Raw genomic sequence first — 22,985 nt, forward strand, 5'->3', positions numbered from 1 at the left:
AGAGAGGTGGCACACCCAGGAGTCAAGACTGGCACACAAGCTGAAAGGGCAATATTACTCTCCCACTGTTTTTTTATGTTTTTTTTTTTTTCAGGGAGACTTTAGAAACCAAATAATATTAAAAAAACCAAAAAAATAAATAGGCTTTCTATGGCCCACTGAATGAGAGAGAGGTGGCACACCCAGGAGTCAAGACTGGCACACAAGCTGAAAGGGCAATATTACTCTCCCACTGTTTTTTTTTTTTTTTTTTTTTTTTAGGGAGACTTTAGAAACCAAATAATAAGAAAAAAAAAAAAAATAAATAGGCTTTCTATAGCCCACTGAATGAGAGATAGCACACACAGCAGTGGCACACAAGCCCTGACTGAGGCCAATATTTTTCTACCACTGATTGATGTAGTGTTTTTGTGTTGAGGTAGATTTTAGAACACAAATCAAGGAAAAAAAAAAATGCTTTCTATGGCCCACTGAATGAGAGAGGTGGCACACCCAGGAGTCAAGACTGGCACACAAGCTGAAAGGGCAATATTACTCTCCCACTGTTTTTTTATGTATTTTTTGTTTTTTAAGGGAGACTTTAGAAACCCAATAATATTTAAAAAAATAAATAAATAGGCTTTCTATGGCCCACTGAATGAGAGAGGTGGCACACCCAGGAGTCAAGACTGGCACACAAGCTGAAAGGGCAATATTACTCTCCCACTGTTTTTTTATGTTTTTTTTTTTTTCAGGGAGACTTTAGAAACCAAATAATATTAAAAAAACCAAAAAAATAAATAGGCTTTCTATGGCCCACTGAATGAGAGAGAGGTGGCACACCCAGGAGTCAAGACTGGCACACAAGCTGAAAGGGCAATATTACTCTCCCACTGTTTTTTTTTTTTTTTTTTTTTTCAGGGAGACTTTAGAAACCAAATAATAAGAAAAAAAATAAATAAATAAATAGGCTTTCTATAGCCCACTGAATGAGAGATAGCACACACAGCAGTGGCACACAAGCCCTGACTGAGGCCAATATTTTTCTACCACTGATTGATGTAGTGTTTTTGTGTTGAGGTAGAATTTAGAACACAAATCACGGAAAAAATAAATAGGCTTTCTATGGCCCACTCAGTGAGAGATGGCACACACAGGGATGGCACTGTAGCAGAAATGCCAATCTTAATCTCCCACAAAAAAAAAAAAAAAAAAAAAAACAGGGACTGTCCTACAATTACTATCTCCCTGCAGTAATCTAAGCCAGGTATGGCAGGCAGCAATAGGAGTGGACTGATGCACAAATTAAATAAAAAGTGTGGACAAACAAAAAAGATAGCTGTGCAGAAAGGAACAAGAGGATATGTGCTTTGAAAAAAGCAGTTGGTTTCCACAGTGGCGTACACACAGCAATACAGCTATCACGGAGCCTTCTAGGGCAGCCCAATGAGCTACAGCGCTGAGGAAAAAAAAAAAAAAATAGCTTCCACTGTTCCTGCACACCGAAGGTGGTGTTGGACAGTGGAAATCGCTACAGCACAAGCGGTTTGGTGGTTAGTGGACCCTGCCTAACGCTCTCCCTGCTTCTGACGAAGCGGCAGCAACCTCTCCCTAAGCTCAGATCAGCAGCAGTAAGATGGCGGTCGGCGGGAACGCCCCTTTATAGCCCCTGTGAAGCCGCAGACAGCAAGCCAATCACTGCAATGCCCTTCTCTAAGATGGTGGGGACCAGGATCTATGTCATCACGCTGCCCACACTCTGCGTTCACCTTCATTGGCTGAGAAATGGCGCTTTTCGCGTCATTGAAACGCGACTTTGGCGCGAAAGTCGCGTACCGCATGGCCGACAAGCACAGGGGTCGGATCGGGTTTCATGAGACGCCGACTTAGCCAAAAGTCGGCGACTTTTGAAAATGATCGACCCGTTTCGCTCAACCCTAGTCATTAGCAAAGTGTTGAAATGTTGCAGGGGCATTACAAAGCCCGAAGGGCATCACAAGATATTCAAAGTGTCCATACCGGCATCAGAATGCTGTCTTTCACTTGTCCCCTGGACGAATACACACCAAATTATAAGCCTCACGAAGATCCAGTTTAGAGAACACCTTAGCATGGCGGACTCTTTCCAGTAATTTGGGAATCAGAGGCAAAGGGTAACGATTCTGTACGGTTACCTTATTGAGCACTCGATAGTCCACACAGGGTCTCAGGGACCCATCCTTCTTCTTTACAAAAAATATAGGTGCCCCTGCTGGTGAAGAAGAAGGACATATGAAGCCTTTGGCCAGATTTTCATCAATATACTCCTTTAAGGCTTCAAGCTCAGGTGCCGCCAAAGGATATACATTACCAAAAGGAATAGCTGCCCCAGGAACTCAATGGGACAGTCATAATGCCTGTGTGGAGGAAGCTGATTTGCATTCTTCTTGTCACAGATGTCAGAGAACTCTTTATATGCTGAAGGTAAAGTAAATACCTGTACCGGTGGTTCCGTAGCTGTGGACTCGGGGACAGCTTCAGTTAATGTTGAGTTGCTCCTTGTTGGAAAGATAATCTCCTTGGTCTCCCAGTTGATAGTTGGATTCTGAGAACGCAGCCAAGGGATGCCTAAAATCACAGGAAAATGAGGAGAAGATATTAACAAGAAAGAGAGTTGCTCTTGATGATTAGGCTCCAACAAAATTTCAAGGGGTGCGGTCTCCTGATCAACAGGCCCAGAGATTAAAGGTGACCATCATGGACATCACATTTGCCAAGGAACATGGTATTGAAATTCAGCAAACAGCCTCTCCAATTACCATGGAAACAGTGGATGGGTCACCTTTAATCTCTGGGTGTGTGGATCAGGAGACCGTACCCCTTGAAAGTTTGTTGGAGCCTAATCATCAGGAGCAACTTTCTTTCTTGCTAATTTCTTCTCCTCATTTTCCTGTGATTTTAGGCATTCCTTGGTTGTGCAGCCCCCCCACCGCCGCAGGGCCAAGGGGTACCCGGAGCCGGGCCTCTGAGTCTCTGCTCTGGGGTTGTCACGGCGGCTAGACCCGGTCCGTGACCCTGCTGCTGAGGGGCGCCCAATAAAAGGATGACAGTTCGGTGTGTGGTGCAGGATGCAATCAATCACAAGGACACCAGGTTGCAGTCTCTTTACCTCTTTACTGAAGGTCTCAAAGTCCTCAATCCGGAATACGGTTAACCAGGCTGCGCAAGTCCGGCCGGTCCGATGGCACCTCCAGAGTTCCCTTTGCAGGTGGAAATCTGTGCCTTCCTACTAGCGCTATGTGTTGTGGTCCTCCCCTGCTGAGCTTACGGGATAGTCCCCACAACTGTTGTGTCTGTTTCTCGTGTTCCCTCACAACTCGATTAGATGATCTTCTGCTAATCCTCCGTCCCTCCCTGGTGTTATGGTTGGGACGCACCCGTATGACGGGTAGGCTCGGAGCTCTTCCGGGACCCTAGAGTCGCCCCTCTCCAAAGGTTGCCCCCTATGTCTGCGTAGGTGATTTAGGTGAGACAGCCCGCCTGTGACTGACTGTCCTGCCGTTGGTTTGAAGTATGGCTTAGAGCTCTGTACCTCCTCGGCGTTCTGGCCGCCGGTTGTTTGCACCTCAGTAGGATGTTGCCTCGATCTTACAGCACGACTCCTACTGGTATTCTCCTTCTTGCTTTGATCTCGTTTCTCACTCAGCACAATAAATCTCGCTTCTTGTCCTTTCTTAGGGCACCGCTGCTATGAAGTGCAGGCGCGGTCCTGTAGCTTTCTCTGTTTGCCAGGCCTCTGTCAGGATCCCACCCCTGACAGGGACCCTACCGAATCTTCCCCTACAACACCCTCTGCCACAAGGTGTTGCCTGGTTCCAACCCAGTCAGCGTTCTCTCTAACTTCCTGCCTAAGCCCCAGTTTTACCAGACTGTGAGGAGTGGCCTAATGAATAGTACCCTTAGCTCCCCCTGGAGGCCAGACTGTGAAATGTATTGGTGTCTGTGATACCTGGTCAGATGAACTCCTTCAGTGCCATCAGACGTACCATAGCCCCCCTTAGCGGCGGAGCCACAGTACTGCAACGACCAGGACTCTGGGGCGCTGCATTCCCCCCCAGTTAAATCCAGTACTCCTGGACTGGGAAGAAAACAACAATACATGTCAGCAAAAAGACATACAATTTTGAAAATGCAAGTACAAGTCAATTTTTTAACAGAGCTTCCCTTTATGGGAGGTGAGGACACTTGAACGTTACAAACATGGTTAAATATCTTTTAAATAACTTTACTATAAATAACTTTTCTTACCCAACCGGGTATTCTACTAAGTGCAAAATTTTGAACAATAATTTAACATTGCCTTTAAGGATGTACTCGCTAAATCCACTAAAGACCTTCTTATATCACATATAAGGCTAATTAACTTTTATGCATTCTCCTACTTTAAATTTGCAGGACCGCCTGTCCTAACTGCTCCAGACCTACTGCCTCTCCTTTCTGTTACAGGACCGCTCCTTTCCGCCCGAGCCTACTGTCCCTCCACTACTATACACAGTATAGAACATATCATTTTTCTTTCAGTTTAAGATCACTGAGCCATCTCTATATGGCTCCTAGGAGGACTCACTACTAACCCCTACGGGTTCACTTCCTGTCCTCATTCCTCTATTAACATTATTGAACATTTCTTACAATCAACTAATTGGTTACATTTAACTGTCGCATATCAACATCATCAATACTTTCTTTTCAGGGCATTATTGCCATTCAACCATCTTAAGGCAACACTGTCCATAAGTGCAGGATGCGAACATCCCCTTTAAGAGAGGACCAAGTCTCTATGAGGTAGTGCAACTTTTCGAGCTGCAAGTCCGTACGCAGCAAGGACTCCAGTGCAGGTTCCAAGAACCGTATCTTCGCAAAGAGTCCGTTTTTTTACATAAAACCAGTAGAGAGCACCTTTAAGAAGGTGCAAACTATATACAAGGAGTTTGTATCATGCATTGTTCATGATTCGGCAGTTCTGGATAACTTGTGCAAACAGTAGAAAACAAACAAAAAACAATAGGGATCCCGGGTCAACAAAGGGATCCCTTTAAGAATAACCCTAGACGGGTTTTAGCAGCAAAATAGCAGAGGAAAACAAGGAACTATTTACAGTCATTAAAGCTTACTCACTACTCAGTTTCTGGCAACCCCCACCGAGGCTTTACCTGGCAGGTGGCTTTCTGCGGCCCGGATAAGCTGGACTCCAAGTTTACTCCCGCGGCCAGGTGTACCCCGTGGGTTCGGGTCTTCTGCACGACCAGGTCGTGCGCTGCGATGAGGGTCTGCGTGGGCCGATGGATGATGCTGGCGGCGGCGGCAGCAGCGGCTTCAGCGGCAAGCTCCTCCCCCTCGGTTCGGGATACCGCCAGAACGGCGGTACAGCGCTGCATACCCCGGGCCCACCAGATGCTCCCCTTTAGGTGCCGGCGATATGTGACCACATCCCCCGGCTTCAGGAAGGACTTGGCGCCGTCTCCGCACAGGCAGGGCTCCACTTCATCCCGGGTGATGCGGACTCTCAGGGCTGTCCCAATCTCCTGTATGAAGCCTTTTCCTGTCTGGGGCAGGTAAACAATCACAACGCCCCACTTCGGCAGGGAGCCCTCCAGCAGCTCGCCACGCGCCTCCCGCTCCACTTCCCGCTGGAACTCCGCAATCAGGTGGTTCCTGTACTCTCCCCAAGGGAAGGGCCCCATGTCTGGCCCCCCCGGTTCTTTGGGAGCAGACGGCAGGAATGCTGGGGCGCCAGTGGCCGCAGCGGCGGCCGGGTCTGGTGCAGAGATGATGCGGTCTCCCTGGGGGCCGTGGCACTCAGTACCCCTACCTGGGGTGACTCCTCCAGCGTCACTCCTTTCCCCTGGGGGAGGCACACGGGCTGGGGACTGCGCAGGCAAAGGATGCCCCATCGACAGCTCCCACGGATCCAGATCCTCCAGCAGGGGCATATCAGAGTAATCCTCTGGTGACGAGGGTCGATGCGGGGCCATCCTTTTCTGCAGGCCTTCTCTAGTCTCCAGTCCCACCTCCTCTGAGTCATAGTTTTGTTTCTTCGGTCTCCGCCCGCCATAGAAGATCAGGAGGCGGATCTCCCCTTTTGACGGGCCCGCCCTTAAGATGCAACAATATTTAGACTGGGCGGTGTCATGATTCTCAATGGCGAGAGAACATAGCCCAGCATATATGAGAACTAGCTCTTGGAAGATGGAAACTATACTGACCATGAACTAAACCTGCCGCACAACTAGAAGTGGCCGGGTAGCATGCCTATGTTTTTTTATCCCTAGATGCCCAGCGCCAGCCGGAGAACTACCTAATCCTAGCAGAGGAAAAGACAGTCCTGGCTCACCTCTAGAGAAATTTTCCCAAAAGGCAGACAGAGGCCCCCACATATATTGGCGGTGATTTTAGATGAAATGACAAACGTAGTATGAAAATAGGTTTAGCAAAAATCGAGGTCCGCTTACTAGATAGCAAGAAGACAGAAAGGGCACTTTCATGGTCAGCAGAAAACCCTATCAAAACACCATCCAGAAATTACTTTAAGACTCTAGCATTAACTCATAACACCAGAGTGGCAATTTCCGCTCACAAGAGCTTTCCAGACACAGTAACGAAACAGCAGCTGTGAACAGGAACAAAATGCAAAAACACATGCCATGACCGGCATGGAAGTGACAGAGGAGCAAGGTTAAATAGCGACTCCCACATCCTGATGGGAACAGGTGAACAGAGGGGATGATGCACACCAGTTCAATTCCACCAGTGGCCACCGGGGGAGCCCAAAATCCAATTTCACAACAGTACCCCCCCCCCCAAGGAGGGGGCACCGAACCCTCACCAGAACCACCAGGGCGATCAGGATGAGCCCTATGAAAGGCACGGACAAGATCGGAGGCATGAACATCAGAGGCAGTGACCCAAGAATTATCCTCCTGACCGTATCCCTTCCATTTGACCAGATACTGGAGTTTCCGTCTGGAAACACGAGAGTCCAAGATCTTTTCCACAACGTACTCCAACTCACCCTCAACCAACACCGGAGCAGGAGGCTCAACGGAAGGCACAGCCGGTACCTCATACCTGCGCAACAATGACCGATGAAAAACATTATGAATCGAAAAGGATGCAGGGAGGTCCAAACGGAAGGACACAGGGTTAAGAATCTCCAATATCTTGTACGGGCCGATGAACCGAGGCTTAAACTTAGGAGAAGAAACCCTCATAGGGACAAAACGAGAAGACAACCACACCAAGTCCCCAACACAAAGCCGAGGACCAACACGACGACGGCGGTTGGCAAAAAGCTGAGTCTTCTCCTGAGACAACTTCAAATTGTCCACCACCTGCCCCCAAATCTGATGCAACCTCTCCACCACAGCATCCACTCCAGGACAATCCGAAGATTCCACTTGACCGGAGGAAAATCGAGGATGAAACCCCGAATTACAGAAAAACGGGGACACCAAGGTGGCAGAGCTGGCCCGATTATTGAGGGCGAACTCCGCCAAAGGCAAAAAAGCAACCCAATCATCCTGATCCGCAGACACAAAACACCTCAAATATGTCTCCAAGGTCTGATTAGTCCGCTCGGTCTGGCCATTAGTCTGAGGATGGAAAGCAGACGAAAAAGACAAATCTATGCCCATCCTAGCACAGAATGCCCGCCAAAATCTAGACACGAATTGGGTCCCTCTGTCAGAAACGATATTCTCCGGAATACCATGCAAACGAACAACATTTTGAAAAAACAGAGGAACCAACTCGGAAGAAGAAGGCAACTTAGGCAAGGGAACCAGATGGACCATCTTAGAGAAACGGTCACACACCACCCAGATGACAGACATCTTATGAGAAACAGGCAGATCCGAAATAAAATCCATCGAGATGTGCGTCCAAGGCCTCTTCGGGATAGGCAAGGGTAACAACAATCCACTAGCCCGAGAACAACAAGGCTTGGCCCGAGCACAAACGTCACAAGACTGCACAAAGCCTCGCACATCTCGTGACAGGGAAGGCCACCAGAAGGACCTTGCCACCAAATCCCTGGTACCAAAGATTCCAGGATGACCTGCCAACGCAGAAGAATGAACCTCAGAGATGACTCTGCTGGTCCAATCATCAGGAACAAACAGTCTACCAGGTGGGCAACGATCAGGTCTATCCGCCTGAAACTCCTGCAAGGCCCGCCGCAGGTCTGGAGAAACGGCAGACAATATCACTCCATCTTTAAGGATACCTGTGGGCTCAGAATTACCAGGGGAGTCAGGCTCAAAACTCCTAGAAAGGGCATCCGCCTTAACATTCTTAGAACCCGGTAGGTAAGACACCACAAAATTAAACCGAGAGAAAAACAACGACCAGCACGCCTGTCTAGGATTCAGGCGCCTGGCAGACTCAAGGTAAATTAAATTTTTGTGGTCAGTCAATACCACCACCTGATGTCTGGCCCTCTCAAGCCAGTGACGCCACTCCTCAAAAGCCCACTTCATGGCCAAAAGCTCCTGATTCCCAATATCATAATTCCGCTCGGCGGGCGAAAATTTACGGGAAAAAAAAAGCACAAGGTCTCATCACGGAGCAGTCGGAACTTCTCTGCGACAACACCGCCCCAGCTCCGATTTCAGAAGCGTCGACCTCAACCTGAAAAGGAAGAGCAACATCAGGCTGACGCAACACTGGGGCGGAAGAAAAGCGGCGCTTGAGCTCCCGAAAGGCCTCCACAGCATCAGGGGACCAATCAGCAACATCAGCACCCTTCTTAGTCAAATCAGTCAATGGTTTTACAACATCAGAAAAACCAGCAATAAATCGACGATAAAAGTTAGCAAAGCCCAAAAATTTCTGAAGACTCTTAAGAGAAGAGGGTTGCGTCCAATCACCAATAGCCTGAACCTTGACAGGATCCATCTCGATGGAAGAGGGGGAAAAAATGTATCCCAAAAAGGAAATCTTTTGAACCCCAAAAACACACTTAGAACCCTTCACACACAAGGAATTAGACCGCAAAACCTGAAAAACCCTCCTGACCTGCTGGACATGAGAGTCCCAGTCATCCGAAAAAATCAGAATATCATCCAGATACACAATCATAAATTTATCCAAATAATCGCGGAAAATGTCATGCATAAAGGACTGGAAGACTGAAGGGGCATTTGAAAGACCAAAAGGCATCACCAAATACTCAAAATGGCCCTCGGGCGTATTAAATGCGGTTTTCCACTCATCCCCCTGCTTGATTCGCACCAAATTATACGCCCCACGGAGATCAATCTTAGAGAACCACTTGGCCCCCTTTATACGAGCAAACAAATCAGTAAGCAGTGGTAACGGATATTGATATTTAACCGTGATTTTATTCAAAAGTCGATAATCAATACACGGCCTCAAAGAGCCGTCTTTCTTAGACACAAAGAAAAAACCGGCTCCTAAGGGAGATGACGAAGGACGAATATGTCCCTTTTCCAAGGACTCCTTTATATATTCTCGCATAGCCGCGTGTTCAGGCACAGACAGATTAAATAAACGACCCTTAGGGTATTTACTACCCGGGATCAAGTCTATGGCACAATCGCACTCCCGGTGCGGAGGTAGTGAACCAACCTTGGGTTCTTCAAAAACGTCACGAAAGTCAGACAAGAATTCAGGAATCTCAGAGGGAATAGATGATGAAATGGAAACCAAAGGTACGTCCCCATGAGTTCCTTTACATCCCCAGCTTAACACAGACATAGCTCTCCAGTCGAGGACTGGGTTATGAGATTGCAGCCATGGCAATCCCAGCACCAAAACATCATGTAGATTATACAGCACCAGAAAGCGAATAACCTCCTGGTGATCCGGATTAACACGCATAGTCACTTGTGTCCAGTATTGTGGTTTATTACTAGCCAATGGGGTGGAGTCAATCCCTTTCAGAGGTATCGGAGCCTCCAATGGCTCCAAATCATACCCACAGCGTTTGGCAAAGGACCAATCCATAAGACTCAAAGCAGCGCCAGAGTCGACATAGGCGACCGCGGTAATAGATGACAAAGAACAAATCAGGGTCACAGATAGAATAAACTTAGACTGTAAAGTGCTAATTGAAACAGACTTGTCAGGCTTCTTAGTACGCTTAAAGCATGCTGATATAACATGAGTTGAATCACCACAATAGAAGCACAACCCATTTTTTCGTCTAAAATTCTGCCGCTCGCTTCTGGACAGAATTCTATCACATTGCATATTTTCTGGCGTTTTCTCAGTAGACACCGCCAAATGGTGCACAGGTTTGCGCTCCCGCAGACGCCTATCGATCTGAATAGCCATCGTCATGGACTCATTCAGACTCGCAGGCACAGGGAACCCCACCATAACATCCTTAATGGCATCAGAGAGACCTTCTCTGAAAATCGCCGCCAGGGCGCACTCATTCCACTGAGTAAGCACAGACCATTTGCGGAATTTTTGGCAGTATATTTCAGCTTCATCTTGCCCCTGAGACAAGGACATCAAGGCCTTTTCCGCCTGAAGCTCTAAATGAGGTTCCTCATAAAGCAACCCCAAGGCCAGAAAAAACGCATCCACATTGAGCAACGCAGGATCCCCTGGTGCCAATGCAAAAGCCCAGTCTTGAGGGTCGCCCCGGAGCAAGGAAATTACAATCCTGACCTGCTGTGCAGGGTCTCCGGCAGAGCGAGACTTCAGGGACAAAAACAATTTGCAATTATTTTTAAAATTTTGAAAGTGAGATCTATTCCCCGAGAAGAATTCAGGCAAAGGAATTCTAGGCTCAGACATAGGTGCATGAACAACAAAATCTTGCAAATTTTGTACCTTTGTGGCGAGATTATTCAAACCTGTAGCTACACTCTGAAGATCCATTTGAAACAGGTGAACACAGAGCCATTCAAGGATTAGAAGGAGAGAAAGAGAGGAAGGCTGCAGTATAGGCAGACTAGCAAGTGATTCAATTAACCCCTTCATGACCCAGCCTATTTTGGCCTTAATGACCTTGCCGTTTTTTGCAATTCTGACCAGTGTCCTTTTATGAGGTAATAACTCAGGAACGCTTCAATGGATCCTTGCGGTTCTGAGATTGTTTTTTCGTGACATATTGGGCTTCATGTTAGTGGTAAATTTAGGTCGATAATTTCTGAGTTTATTTGTGAAAAAAACGGAAATTTGGCGAAAATTTTGAAAATTTTGCAATTTTCACATTTTGAATTTTTATTCTGTTAAACCAGAGAGTTATGTGACACAAAATAGTTAATGAATAACATTTCCCACATGTCTACTTTACATCAGCACAATTTTGGAAAGAAATTTTTTTTTTGCTAGGAAGTTATAAGGGTTAAAATTTGACCAGTGATTTCTCATTTTTACAACAAAATTTACAAAACCATTTTTTTTAGGGACCACCTCACATTTGAAGTCAGTTTGAGGGTTCTATATGGCTGAAAATACCCAAAAGTGACACCATTCTAAAAACTGCACCCCTCAAGGTGCTCAAAACCACATTCAAGAAGTGTATTAACCCTTCAGGTGTTTCACAGCAGCAGAAGCAACAAGGAGGGGAAAAATTAACATTTAACTTTTTAGTCACAAAAATGATCTTTTCGCAACAATTTTTTTATTTTCCCAAGGGTAAAAGGAGAAACTGGACCACGAATGTTGTTGTCCAATTTGTCCTGAGTACGCTGATGCCTCATATGTGGGGGTAAACCACTGTTTGGGCGCACGGCAGGGCTCGGAAGGGAAGGAGCGCCATTTGACTTTTTGAATTAAAAATTGGCTCCAATCTTTAGCGGACACCATGTCGCGTTTGGAGAGCCCCCGTGTGCCTAAACATTGGAGCTCCCCCACAAGTGACCCCATTTTGGAAACTAGACCCCCCAAGGAACTTATCTAGAAGCATAGTGAGCACTTTAAAGCCCCAGGTGCTTCACAAATTAATCCGTAAAAATGAAAAAGTACTTTTTTTTCACACAAATTTTCTTTTAGCCTCAATTTTTTCATTTTCACATGGGCAACAGAATAAAATGGATCCTAAAATTTGTTGGGCAATTTCTCCTGAGTACGACAATACCTCATATGTGGGGGTAAACTACTGTTTGGGCACATGGTAAGGCTCGGAAGGGAAGGAGCGCCATTTGACTTTTTGAATGAAAATTATCTCCATCGTTAGCGGACACCATGTCAGGTTTGGAGAGCCCCTGTGTGCCTAAACATTGGAGCTCCCCCACAAGTGACCCCATTTTGGAAACTAGACCCCCCAAGGAACTTATCTAGATGCATAGTGAGCACTTTAAACCCTCAGGTGCTTCACAAATTGATCCGTAAAAATGAAAAAGTACTTTTTTTTCACACAAAATTTGTTTTTGCCTCAATTTTTTCATTTTCACATGGGCAACAGGATAAAATGGATCCTAAAATGTGTTGGGCAATTTCTCCTGAGTACGCCGATACCTCATATGTGGGGGTAAACCACTGTTTGGGTGCACGGCAAGGCTTGGAAGGGAAGGCGCGCCATTTGACTTTTTCAATGGAAAATTAGCTCCAAACATTAGTGGACACCATGTTGCGTTCGGAGAGCCCCTGTGTGCCTAAACATTGGAGCTCCCCTACAATTGACCCCATTTTGGAAACTAGACCCCCCAAGGAACTTATCTAGATGCATAGTGAGCACTTATAACCCCCAGGTGCTTCACAGAAGTTTATAACGCAGAGCCATGAAAATAAAAAAATATTTTTCTTTCCTCAAAAATGATTTTTAGCCCGGAGTTTTTTATTTTCCCAAGGATAATAGGAAAAATTGGACCCCAAATATTGTTTTCCAGTTTGTCCTGAGTACGATGATACCTCATATGTGGGGGTAAACCACTGTTTGGGCGCACGGCAGGGCTCGGAAGGGAAGGCACGCCATTTGGCTTTTTGAATGGAAAATTAGCTTCAATCATTAGCGGACACCATGTCGCGTTTGGAGAGCCCCTGTGTGCCTAAACATTGGAGCTCCCGCACAAGTGACCCCATTTTGGAAACTAGACCTCCCAAGGAACTAATCTAGATGTGTGGTGAGCACTTTGAACCCTCAAGTGCTTCACAGAAGTTTATAACGCCGAGTCATGAAAATAAAAAATTATTTTTCTTTCCTCAAAAATGATTTTTTAACCCACAATTTTTTATTTTCCCAAGGGTAACAGGAGAAATTGGACCCCAAAAGTTGTTGTGCAGTTTCTCCTGAGTACGCTGATACCCCATATGTGGGGGTAAACCACTGTTTTGGCACACGTCGGGGAGCGGAAGGGAAGTAGTGACGTTTTGAAATGCAGACTTTAATGGAATGCTCTGCGGGCGTCACGTTGTGTTTGCAGAGCCCCTGATGTGCCTAAACAGTAGGAACTCCCCACAATTGACCCCACTTTGAAAACTAGACCCCCAAGGGAACTTATCTAGATGTGTGGTGAGCACTTTGAACCCCCAAGTGCTTCACAGAAGTTTATAACGCAGAGCCGTGAAAATAAAAAATGTGTTTTCTTTCCTCAAAAATATTTTTTTAGCCCAGAATTTTTTAATTTTCCCAAGGGTAACAGGAAAAATTTGACCCCTAAAGTTGTTGTCCAGTTTCTCCTGAGTACGCTGATACCCCATATGTGGGGGTAAACCACTGTTTGGGCACATGGCGGGGCTCGGAAGGGAAGTAGTGACGATTTGGAATGCAGACTTTGATGGAATGGTCTGCGGGAATCATGTTACGTTTGCAGAGCCCCTGATGTGCCTAAACAGTAGAAACCCCCCACAAGTGACCCCATTTTGGAAACTAGACCCCCCAAGGAACTTATCTAGATGTGTGGTGAGCACGTTCAACCCCCAAGTGCTTCACAGAAGTTTACAACGCAGAGCCGTGAAAATAAAAAATAATTTTTCTTTCCTCAAAAAAGATGTTTTAGCAAGCAATTGTTTATTTTCACAAGGGTAACAGGAGAAATTGGACCCCAATATTTGTTGCCCAGTTTGTTGTGAGTACGCTGATACCTCATATGTGGGGGTAAACCACTGTTTGGGCGCACGTCAGGGCTCGGAAGGGAAGTAGTGACATTTGAAATGCAGACTTTGATGGAATGGTCTGCGGGCGTCACGTTGCATTTGCAGAGCCCCTGATGTGCCTAAACAGTAGAAAAAACCCACAAGTGACCCCATTTTGGAAACTAGACCCCAAAAGGATCTTATCTAGATGTGTGGTGAGCACTTTCAACCCCCAAGTGCTTCACATAAGTTTATAACGTAGAGCCGTGAAAATAAAAAATAATTGTTCTTTCCTCAAAATTATGTTTTAGCAAGTAATTTTTTATTTTTGCAAGGGTAACAGGAGAAATTGGACCCCAATAGTTGTTGCCCAGTTTGTCCTGAGTACGCTGGTATCCCATATGTGGGGGTAAACCACTGTTTGGGCGCACGTCGGGGCTTGGAAGGGAGGGCACACCATTTGACTTTTTGAACGCAAGATTGGCTGGAATCAATGGTGGCGCCATGTTGCGTTTGGAGACCCCTGATGTGCCTAAACAGTGGAAACCCCTCAATTCTAACTTCAACACTAACCCCAACACACCCCTAACCCTAATCCCAACTGTAGCCATAACCCTAATCACAACCCTAACCCCAACACACCCGTAACCCTAAATCCAACCCTAATCCTAACCCTAATCCCAACCCTACCCACAACTGTAACCCCAACACAACCCTAACCCTATCCTTAACCCTAACCACAAGCCTAATCTTAACCCTATTTCCAACCCTAGCCCTAATTCCAACCCTAAGGGTACCGTCTCACATAACGATTTACCAACGATCACGACCAGCGATACGACCTGGCTGTGATCGTTGGAAAGTCATTGTGTGGTCGCTGGGGAGCTGTCACACAGACTGCTCTCCAGCGACCAACGATGCCAAGGTCCCGGGTAACCAGGGTAAACATCGGGTTACTAAGCGCAGGGCCGCGCTTAGTAACCCGATGTTTACCGTGGTTACCAGCGTAAAAGTAAAAAAAAAAAAACGTACATACTCACATTTCGGTGTCCTTCAGGTCCCTTGCCGTCTGCTTCCCGCTCTGACTGAGTGCCGCCGTACAGTGAGAGCAGAACGCAGCGGTGACGTCACTGCTGTGCTGTGCTCTCACTTTCCGGCCGGCAGACAGTCAGAGCGGGAAGCAGACGGCAAGGGACCTGAAGGACACCGAAATGTGAGTATGTACGTTTTTTTGTTTTTTTTTTTACTTTTACGCTGGTAACCACGGTAAACATCGGGTTACTAAGCGCGGCCCTGCGCTTAGTAACCCGATGTTTACCCTGGTTACAAGTGAACGCATCGCTGGATCGCTGTCACACACAACGATCCAGCGATGACAGCGGGAGATCCAGCGACGAAAGAAAGTTCCAAACGATCTGCTACGACGTACGATTCTCAGCAGGGTCCCTGATCGCTGCTGCGTGTCAGACACAGCGATATCATATGGATATCGCTGGAACGTCACGGATCGTACCGTCGTAGCGACAAAAGTGCCACTGTGAGACGGTACCCTAACTCTAATTCCAACCCTAACCCTAAGGCTATGTGCCCACTTTGCGGATTCGTGTGAGATTTTTCCGCACCATTTTTGAAAAATCCGCAGGTAAAAGGCACTGCGTTTTACCTACGGATTTACAGCGGATTTCCAGTGTTTTTTTGTGCGGATTTCACCTGCGGATTCCTATTGAGGAACAGGTGTAAAACGCTGCGGAATCCGCACAAAATTGACATGGTGCGGAAAATACATAGCGTTTCCGCACGGTATTTTCCGCACCATGGGCACAGCGGATTTGGTTTTCCATAGGTGTACATGGTACTGTAAACCTGATGGAAAACTGCTACGAATTCGCAGCGGCCAATCCGCTGCGGATCCGCGGCCAATCCGCTGCGGATCCGCGGCGGATCCGCTGCGGATCCGCGGCGGATCCGCGGCCGATCCGCTGCGGATCCGCGGCAATCCGCTGCGGATTCGCAGCCAAATCTGCACTGTGTGCATATGCCCTAACCCTACCCCTAACCCTACCCCTAATTCTAACCCTAATTCTAACCCTAGTTCTAACCCTAACCCTAGCAGGAAAAAAAAAATATATATTTTATTTATTTTTATTATTCTCCCTATGGGGGTGATAAATGGGGGGGGGGGTCATTTACTTTTTTTTATTTTGATCACTGCGATAGGCTATATCGCAGTGATCAAAATAGATCTGGAACGAATCTGCCAGCCGGCAGACTCTGCGGGCGCAGTGCGCAGGCGCCCGCCATATTGGACAATGGCGGCGCCCATGGAGAAGCCGGACGGACACCGGGAGGCCAGGTAAGTATGTAGGGGGGGGGTGATCGGATCACGGGGGGGGGACCGGAGCACAGGGAGGGGGCACCGGAGCACGGGGGGAGCGGACAGGAGGACGCAGGAGCGGACAGAACTAATTAGGGGGGCGGACCGCGCACCGGAGCACTGGGGGGGCGATCGGTGGGGTGGGGTGGGGGCAGATTAGGTTTTCCAGCCATGGCCGATGATATTGCAGCATCGGCCATGGCTGGATTGTAATATTTCACCGTTTTTTTGGGTGAAATATTACAAATCGCTCTGATTGGCAGTTTCACTTTCAACAGCCAATCAGAGCGATCGTAGCCACGAGGGGGTGAAGCCACCCCCCCTGGGCTGAAGCACCACTCCCCCTGTTCCTGGAGATCGGGTGAAATCGGAGTTAACCCCTTCACCCGATCTGCAGGAGCGCGATCCCTCCATGACGCATACGCTGCGTCATAGGTCGTTTTGGCACCGACTTTCATGACGCAGCGTATGCGTCAAAGGTCGCTAAGGGGTTAAGAGCAACCTCAGAACTAGAGGAAAAAAAAAAAAAAAATTGTAGCAGACTTCTTTTTTCTCTTCTTTCTCAGCCAGTAATTTAACCCCTTTTTTTTTTTTTGGGCCGGTCAAACTGTCATGATTCTCAATGGCGAGAGAACATAGCCCAGCATATATGAGAACTAGCTCTTGGAAGATGGAAACTATACTGACCATGAACTAAACCTGCCGCACAACTAGAAGTGGCTGGGTAGCATGCCTATGTTTTTTTATCCCTAGATGCCCAGCGCCAGCCGGAGAACTACCTAATCCTAGCAGAGGAAAAGACAGTCCTGGCTCACCTCTAGAGAAATTTTCCCAAAAGGCAGACAGAGGCCCCCACATATATTGGCGGTGATTTTAGATGAAATGACAAACGTAGTATGAAAATAGGTTTAGCAAAAATCGAGGTCCGCTTACTAGATAGCAAGAAGACAGAAAGGGCACTTTCATGGTCAGCAGAAAACCCTATCAAAACACCATCCAGAAATTACTTTAAGACTCTAGCATTAACTCATAACACCAGAGTGGCAATTTCCGCTCACAAGAGCTTTCCAGACACAGTAACGAAACAGCAGCTGTGAACAGGAACAAAATGCAAAAACACACAAGGACAAAAGTCCAACTTAGCTGGGAGTTGTCTAGTAGCAGGAACATGCACAGTAAGGCTTCTGATTACATTGTTGACCGGCATGAAACTGACAGAGGAGCAAGGTTATATAGCGACTCCCACATCCTGATAGGAGCAGGTGAACAGAGGGGATGATGCACACAAGTACAATTCCACAAGTGGCCACCGGGGGAGCCCAGAATCCAATTTCACAACAGGGCGGCCATTGTCTTTCGCGCTCTCCAGCTTGTCTACGCCTACTCCACGCCCCTCTTCTTCTCCTGCGCTCTCCTCAGCGCTGTAATGGCGGATTTTGGCGGTAAATGGCGCGGCACAGTCTTTGCAATAAATCACAGTCCAAGTATAATAAATCACAGTTCCAAGGCACACATGACCCGATTCTTCAGGCTTAAGTAGATCCTGTTCGTAACGCCAAGTTTTTGCAGCGCCCCCACCACCGCAGGGCCGCGGGGTACCCGGAGCCGGGCCTCTGAGTCTCTGCTCTGGGGTTGTCACGGCGGCTAGGCCCGGTCCGTGACCCTGCTGCTGAGGGGCACCCAATAAAAGGATGACAGTTCGGTGTGTGGTGCAGGACTGTTATGACCCCAATGGCGAGGGTCTCAGAGATATCAGCAAGTCTGCAAAGTACAAAAATCCAGCTCATAGGGCAGTGGTAACTGGGTTGACCATATATCTACTCCTAACGCCAACCCTAGAAGTAGCCGGGGAACATGCCTACGTTGGTCGCTAGATGTCTCGCGCCAGCCGGAGAGCTAACTACCCCTAGAAGAGGAAAACAAAGACCTCTCTTGCCTCCAGAGAAAGGACCCCAAAAGTAGGATACAAGCCCCCCACAAATAATAACGGTGAGGTAAGAGGAAATGACAAACACAGAGATGAACTAGGTTTAGCACAGAGAGGCCCACTTACTAATAGCAGAATATAGTAAGATAACTTATATGGTCAACAAAAACCCTATCAAAAATCCACGCTGGAGATTCAAGAACCCCCGAACCGTCTAACGGCCCGGGGGGAGAACACCAGCCGCCCTGGAGCTTCCAGCAAGGTCAGGATACAAATAATATACAAGCTGGACAAAAAATGCAAACAAAAACGAATTGCAAAAAGCAAAAAGCAGACTTAGCTTAATCAAGCAGGAACCAGGATCAGTAGACAAGAGCACTACAGATTAGCTCTGATATCAACGTTGCCAGGCATTGAACTGAAGGTCCAGGGAGCTTATATAGCAACACCCCTGACCTAATGACCCAGGTGAGCATAAAAGGAATGACTGACAACCCCAGAGTCAAATCACTAGTAGCCACTAGAGGGAGCCAAAAAGTAAATTCACAACAGTACCCCCCCCTTAGTGAGGGGTCACCGAACCCTCACCAAGACCACCAGGGCGATCAGGATGAGCGGCGTGAAAGGCACGAACTAAATCGGCCGCATGCACATCAGAGGCGACCACCCAGGAATTATCCTCCTGACCATAGCCCTTCCACTTGACCAGGTACTGAAGCCTCCGCCTGGAGAGACGAGAATCTAAGATCTTCTCCACCACGTACTCCAACTCGCCCTCAACCAACACCGGAGCAGGAGGCTCAGCAGAAGGAACCACAGGCACAACGTACCGCCGCAACAAGGACCTATGAAATACGTTGTGAATGGCAAACGACACCGAAAGATCCAGGCGAAAGGATACAGGATTAAGGATCTCCAATATCTTGTAAGGACCAATGAATCGAGGCTTAAATTTGGGAGAGGAGACCTTCATAGGAACAAATCGAGAAGACAGCCATACCAAATCCCCAACACAAAGTAGGGGACCCACACCGCGGCGGCGGTTGGCAAAACGCTGAGCCTTCTCCTGTGACAACTTCAAGTTGTCCACCACATGATTCCAGATCCGCTGCAACCTATCCACCACAGAATCCACCCCAGGACAGTCAGAAGGCTCCACATGTCCCGAGGAAAAACGAGGGTGGAAACCAGAGTTGCAGAAAAATGGAGAAACCAAGGTGGCAGAACTAGCCCGATTATTAAGGGCAAATTCAGCCAACGGCAAGAAGGTCACCCAATCATCCTGATCAGAAGAGACAAAACACCTCAAATACGCCTCCAGAGTCTGATTAGTTCGTTCCGTTTGTCCGTTAGTCTGTGGATGAAAAGCGGACGAAAATGACAAATCTATGCCCATCCTACCACAAAAGGATCGCCAGAACCTGGAAACAAACTGGGATCCTCTGTCCGACACAATATTCTCAGGAATGCCGTGCAAACGAACCACGTTCTGGAAGAACACAGGAACCAGATCAGAAGAGGAAGGCAGTTTGGGCAAAGGAACCAGATGGACCATCTTGGAGAAACGATCACATATCACCCAGATGACAGACATGCCCTGAGACACCGGAAGATCCGAAATGAAATCCATAGAGATGTGTGTCCAAGGTCTCTTCGGGACAGGCAAGGGCAAGAGCAACCCGCTGGCACGAGAACAGCAAGGCTTAGCTCGAGCACAAGTACCACAGGACTGCACAAATGACCGCACATCTCTTGACAAGGAAGGCCACCAAAAGGACCTGGCCACCAGATCTCTGGTGCCAAAAATTCCCGGGTGCCCTGCCAACACTGAGGAATGAACCTCGGAAATGACTCTGCTGGTCCATTTAGCAGGCACAAACAATCTGTCAGGTGGACAAGAGTCCGGCCTACCAGCCTGAAATCTCTGCAACACACGTCGCAGATCTGGAGAAATAGCTGACAGGATAACTCCTTCCTTAAGAATACCCACAGGTTCAGCGACTCCAGGAGCATCAGGCACAAAGCTCCTAGACAGAGCATCGGCCTTCACATTCTTAGAACCTGGTAAATACGAAACCACAAAGTCAAAACGGGAGAAAAACAATGACCAGCGGGCCTGTCTAGGATTCAGGCGTTTAGCAGACTCGAGGTACATCAGATTTTTGTGATCAGTCAAGACCACCACACGATGCTTAGCACCCTCGAGCCAATGACGCCACTCCTCAAATGCCCACTTCATGGCCAACAACTCCCGATTGCCCACATCATAATTTCGCTCTGCCGGCGAAAACTTCCTAGAGAAAAAGGCACAAGGTCTCATAGTAGAGCAACCAGGGCCTCTCTGCGACAAAACGGCCCCTGCCCCAATCTCCGAAGCATCCACTTCAACCTGAAAGGGAAGTGAGACATCAGGCTGGCACAAAACAGGCGCTGAAGTAAACCGGCGCTTCAACTCCTGGAAAGCCTCCACGGCAGCAGGAGCCCAGTTAGCCACATCAGAGCCTTTCTTGGTCATATCCGTCAACGGTTTAACAACGCTAGAAAAATTAGCGATAAAACGACGGTAGAAGTTAGCAAAACCCAAGAACTTCTGAAGACTCTTAACTGACGAGGGTTGAGTCCAATCATGAATAGCTCGAACCTTGACTGGGTCCATCTCCACAGCAGAAGGGGAAAAAATGAACCCTAAAAAGGGAACCTTCTGTACACCAAAGAGACACTTTGAGCCTTTAACAAACAAAGAATTTTCACGCAAAATCTTGAAAACCATCCTGACCTGTTCCACATGCGAGTCCCAATCATCAGAAAAAAACAGAATATCATCCAGATAAACGATCAAAAATTTATCCAGATACTTCCGGAAAATGTCATGCATAAAGGACTGAAAAACTGAAGGTGCATTAGAGAGCCCAAATGGCATCACCAAGTACTCAAAATGACCTTCGGGCGTATTGAATGCGGTTTTCCATTCATCTCCTTGCTTAATGCGCACAAGGTTGTACGCACCGCGAAGGTCTATCTTGGTGAACCACTTGGCACCTTTAATCCGGGCAAACAAGTCTGACAACAACGGCAAAGGATACTGAAATTTGACAGTGATCTTATTCAAAAGCCGATAGTCAATACAAGGCCTCAAAGATCCGTCCTTTTTAGCCACAAAAAAGAATCCCGCACCAAGAGGGGAAGAAGAAGGACGGATATGCCCCTTCTCCAGAGACTCCTTGATATATGAACGCATCGCGGTATGTTCAGGTACCGACAGATTAAACAGTCTTCCCTTAGGAAACTTACTGCCTGGAATCAAATCTATTGCACAGTCACATTCCCTATGAGGAGGCAATGCACTTGACCTAGACTCGCTGAAGACATCCTGATAATCAGACAAATACGCCGGAACTTCCGAAGGCGTAGAAGTAGCAATAGACACGGGCAGGGAATCTCCATGAATTCCATGACAGCCCCAACTTGACACTGACATTGCCTTCCAGTCCAAGACTGGATTATGGGTCTGTAACCATGGCAACCCCAAAACAACCAAATCATGCATCTTATGCAGAACAAGAAAACGTATCACCTCCCGATGTTCAGGAGTCATGCACATGGTAACCTGTGTCCACAACTGCGGCTTATTTTCTGCCAATGGCGTAGCGTCAATACCCCTAAGAGGGATAGGATTTTCTAATGGCTCAAGAACAAAACCGCAACGCTTGGCAAATGACAGATCCATAAGACTCAGGGCAGCACCTGAATCTACAAACGCCACGACAGGATACGATGACAGTGAGCAAATCAAAGTTACAGATAGAATGAACTTAGGTTGCAAATTACCAATGGCGACAGGACTAACAACCTTAGTAAGACGCTTAGAGCATGCTGAGATAACATGTGCAGAATCACCACAGTAGTAACACAAACCATTCTGGCGTCTATGAATTTTCCGCTCATTTCTAGTCAGGATTCTATCACATTGCATTAAATCAGGTGCCTGTTCAGATAACACCATGAGGGAATTTGCGGTTTTGCGCTCCCGCAACCGCCGGTCAATTTGAATCGCCAGGGCCATGGAATCATTCAGACCTGTGGGAATGGGAAAACCCACCATCACATTCTTAATGGCTTCAGAAAGGCCATTTCTAAAATTTGCAGCCAATGCACACTCGTTCCACTGGGTCAGCACGGACCATTTCCGAAATTTTTGGCAATACACCTCAGCCTCGTCCTGGCCCTGAGACATAGCCAGCAAGGCTTTTTCTGCCTGAATCTCAAGATTGGGTTCCTCATAAAGCAAACCGAGCGCCAGCAAAAACGCATCAATATCAGCCAATGCCGGATCTCCTGGCGCCAGCGAGAAAGCCCAATCCTGAGGGTCGCCCCGTAAAAAAGAAATAACAATTTTCACTTGCTGAGCGGAGTCTCCAGAGGAACAGGGTCTCAGGGACAAAAACAATTTACAATTATTCCTGAAATTTCTAAACTTAAATCGGTCTCCGGAAAACAGTTCAGGAATCGGTATCTTAGGTTCTGACATAGGATTTCTGGTAACATAATCTTGTATGCCCTGCACACGAGCAGCAAGCTGGTCCACACTTGTAATCAAGGTCTGGACATTCATGTCTTCAGCAATCACAAGCCACTCAAAGGTAAAGGGGAAAAGAAAAAAAAAATGAGAGAGAG

This window comes from Ranitomeya variabilis, chromosome 3 (assembly GCF_051348905.1).
Source record: "Ranitomeya variabilis isolate aRanVar5 chromosome 3, aRanVar5.hap1, whole genome shotgun sequence".
Taxonomy (NCBI): domain Eukaryota; kingdom Metazoa; phylum Chordata; class Amphibia; order Anura; family Dendrobatidae; genus Ranitomeya; species Ranitomeya variabilis.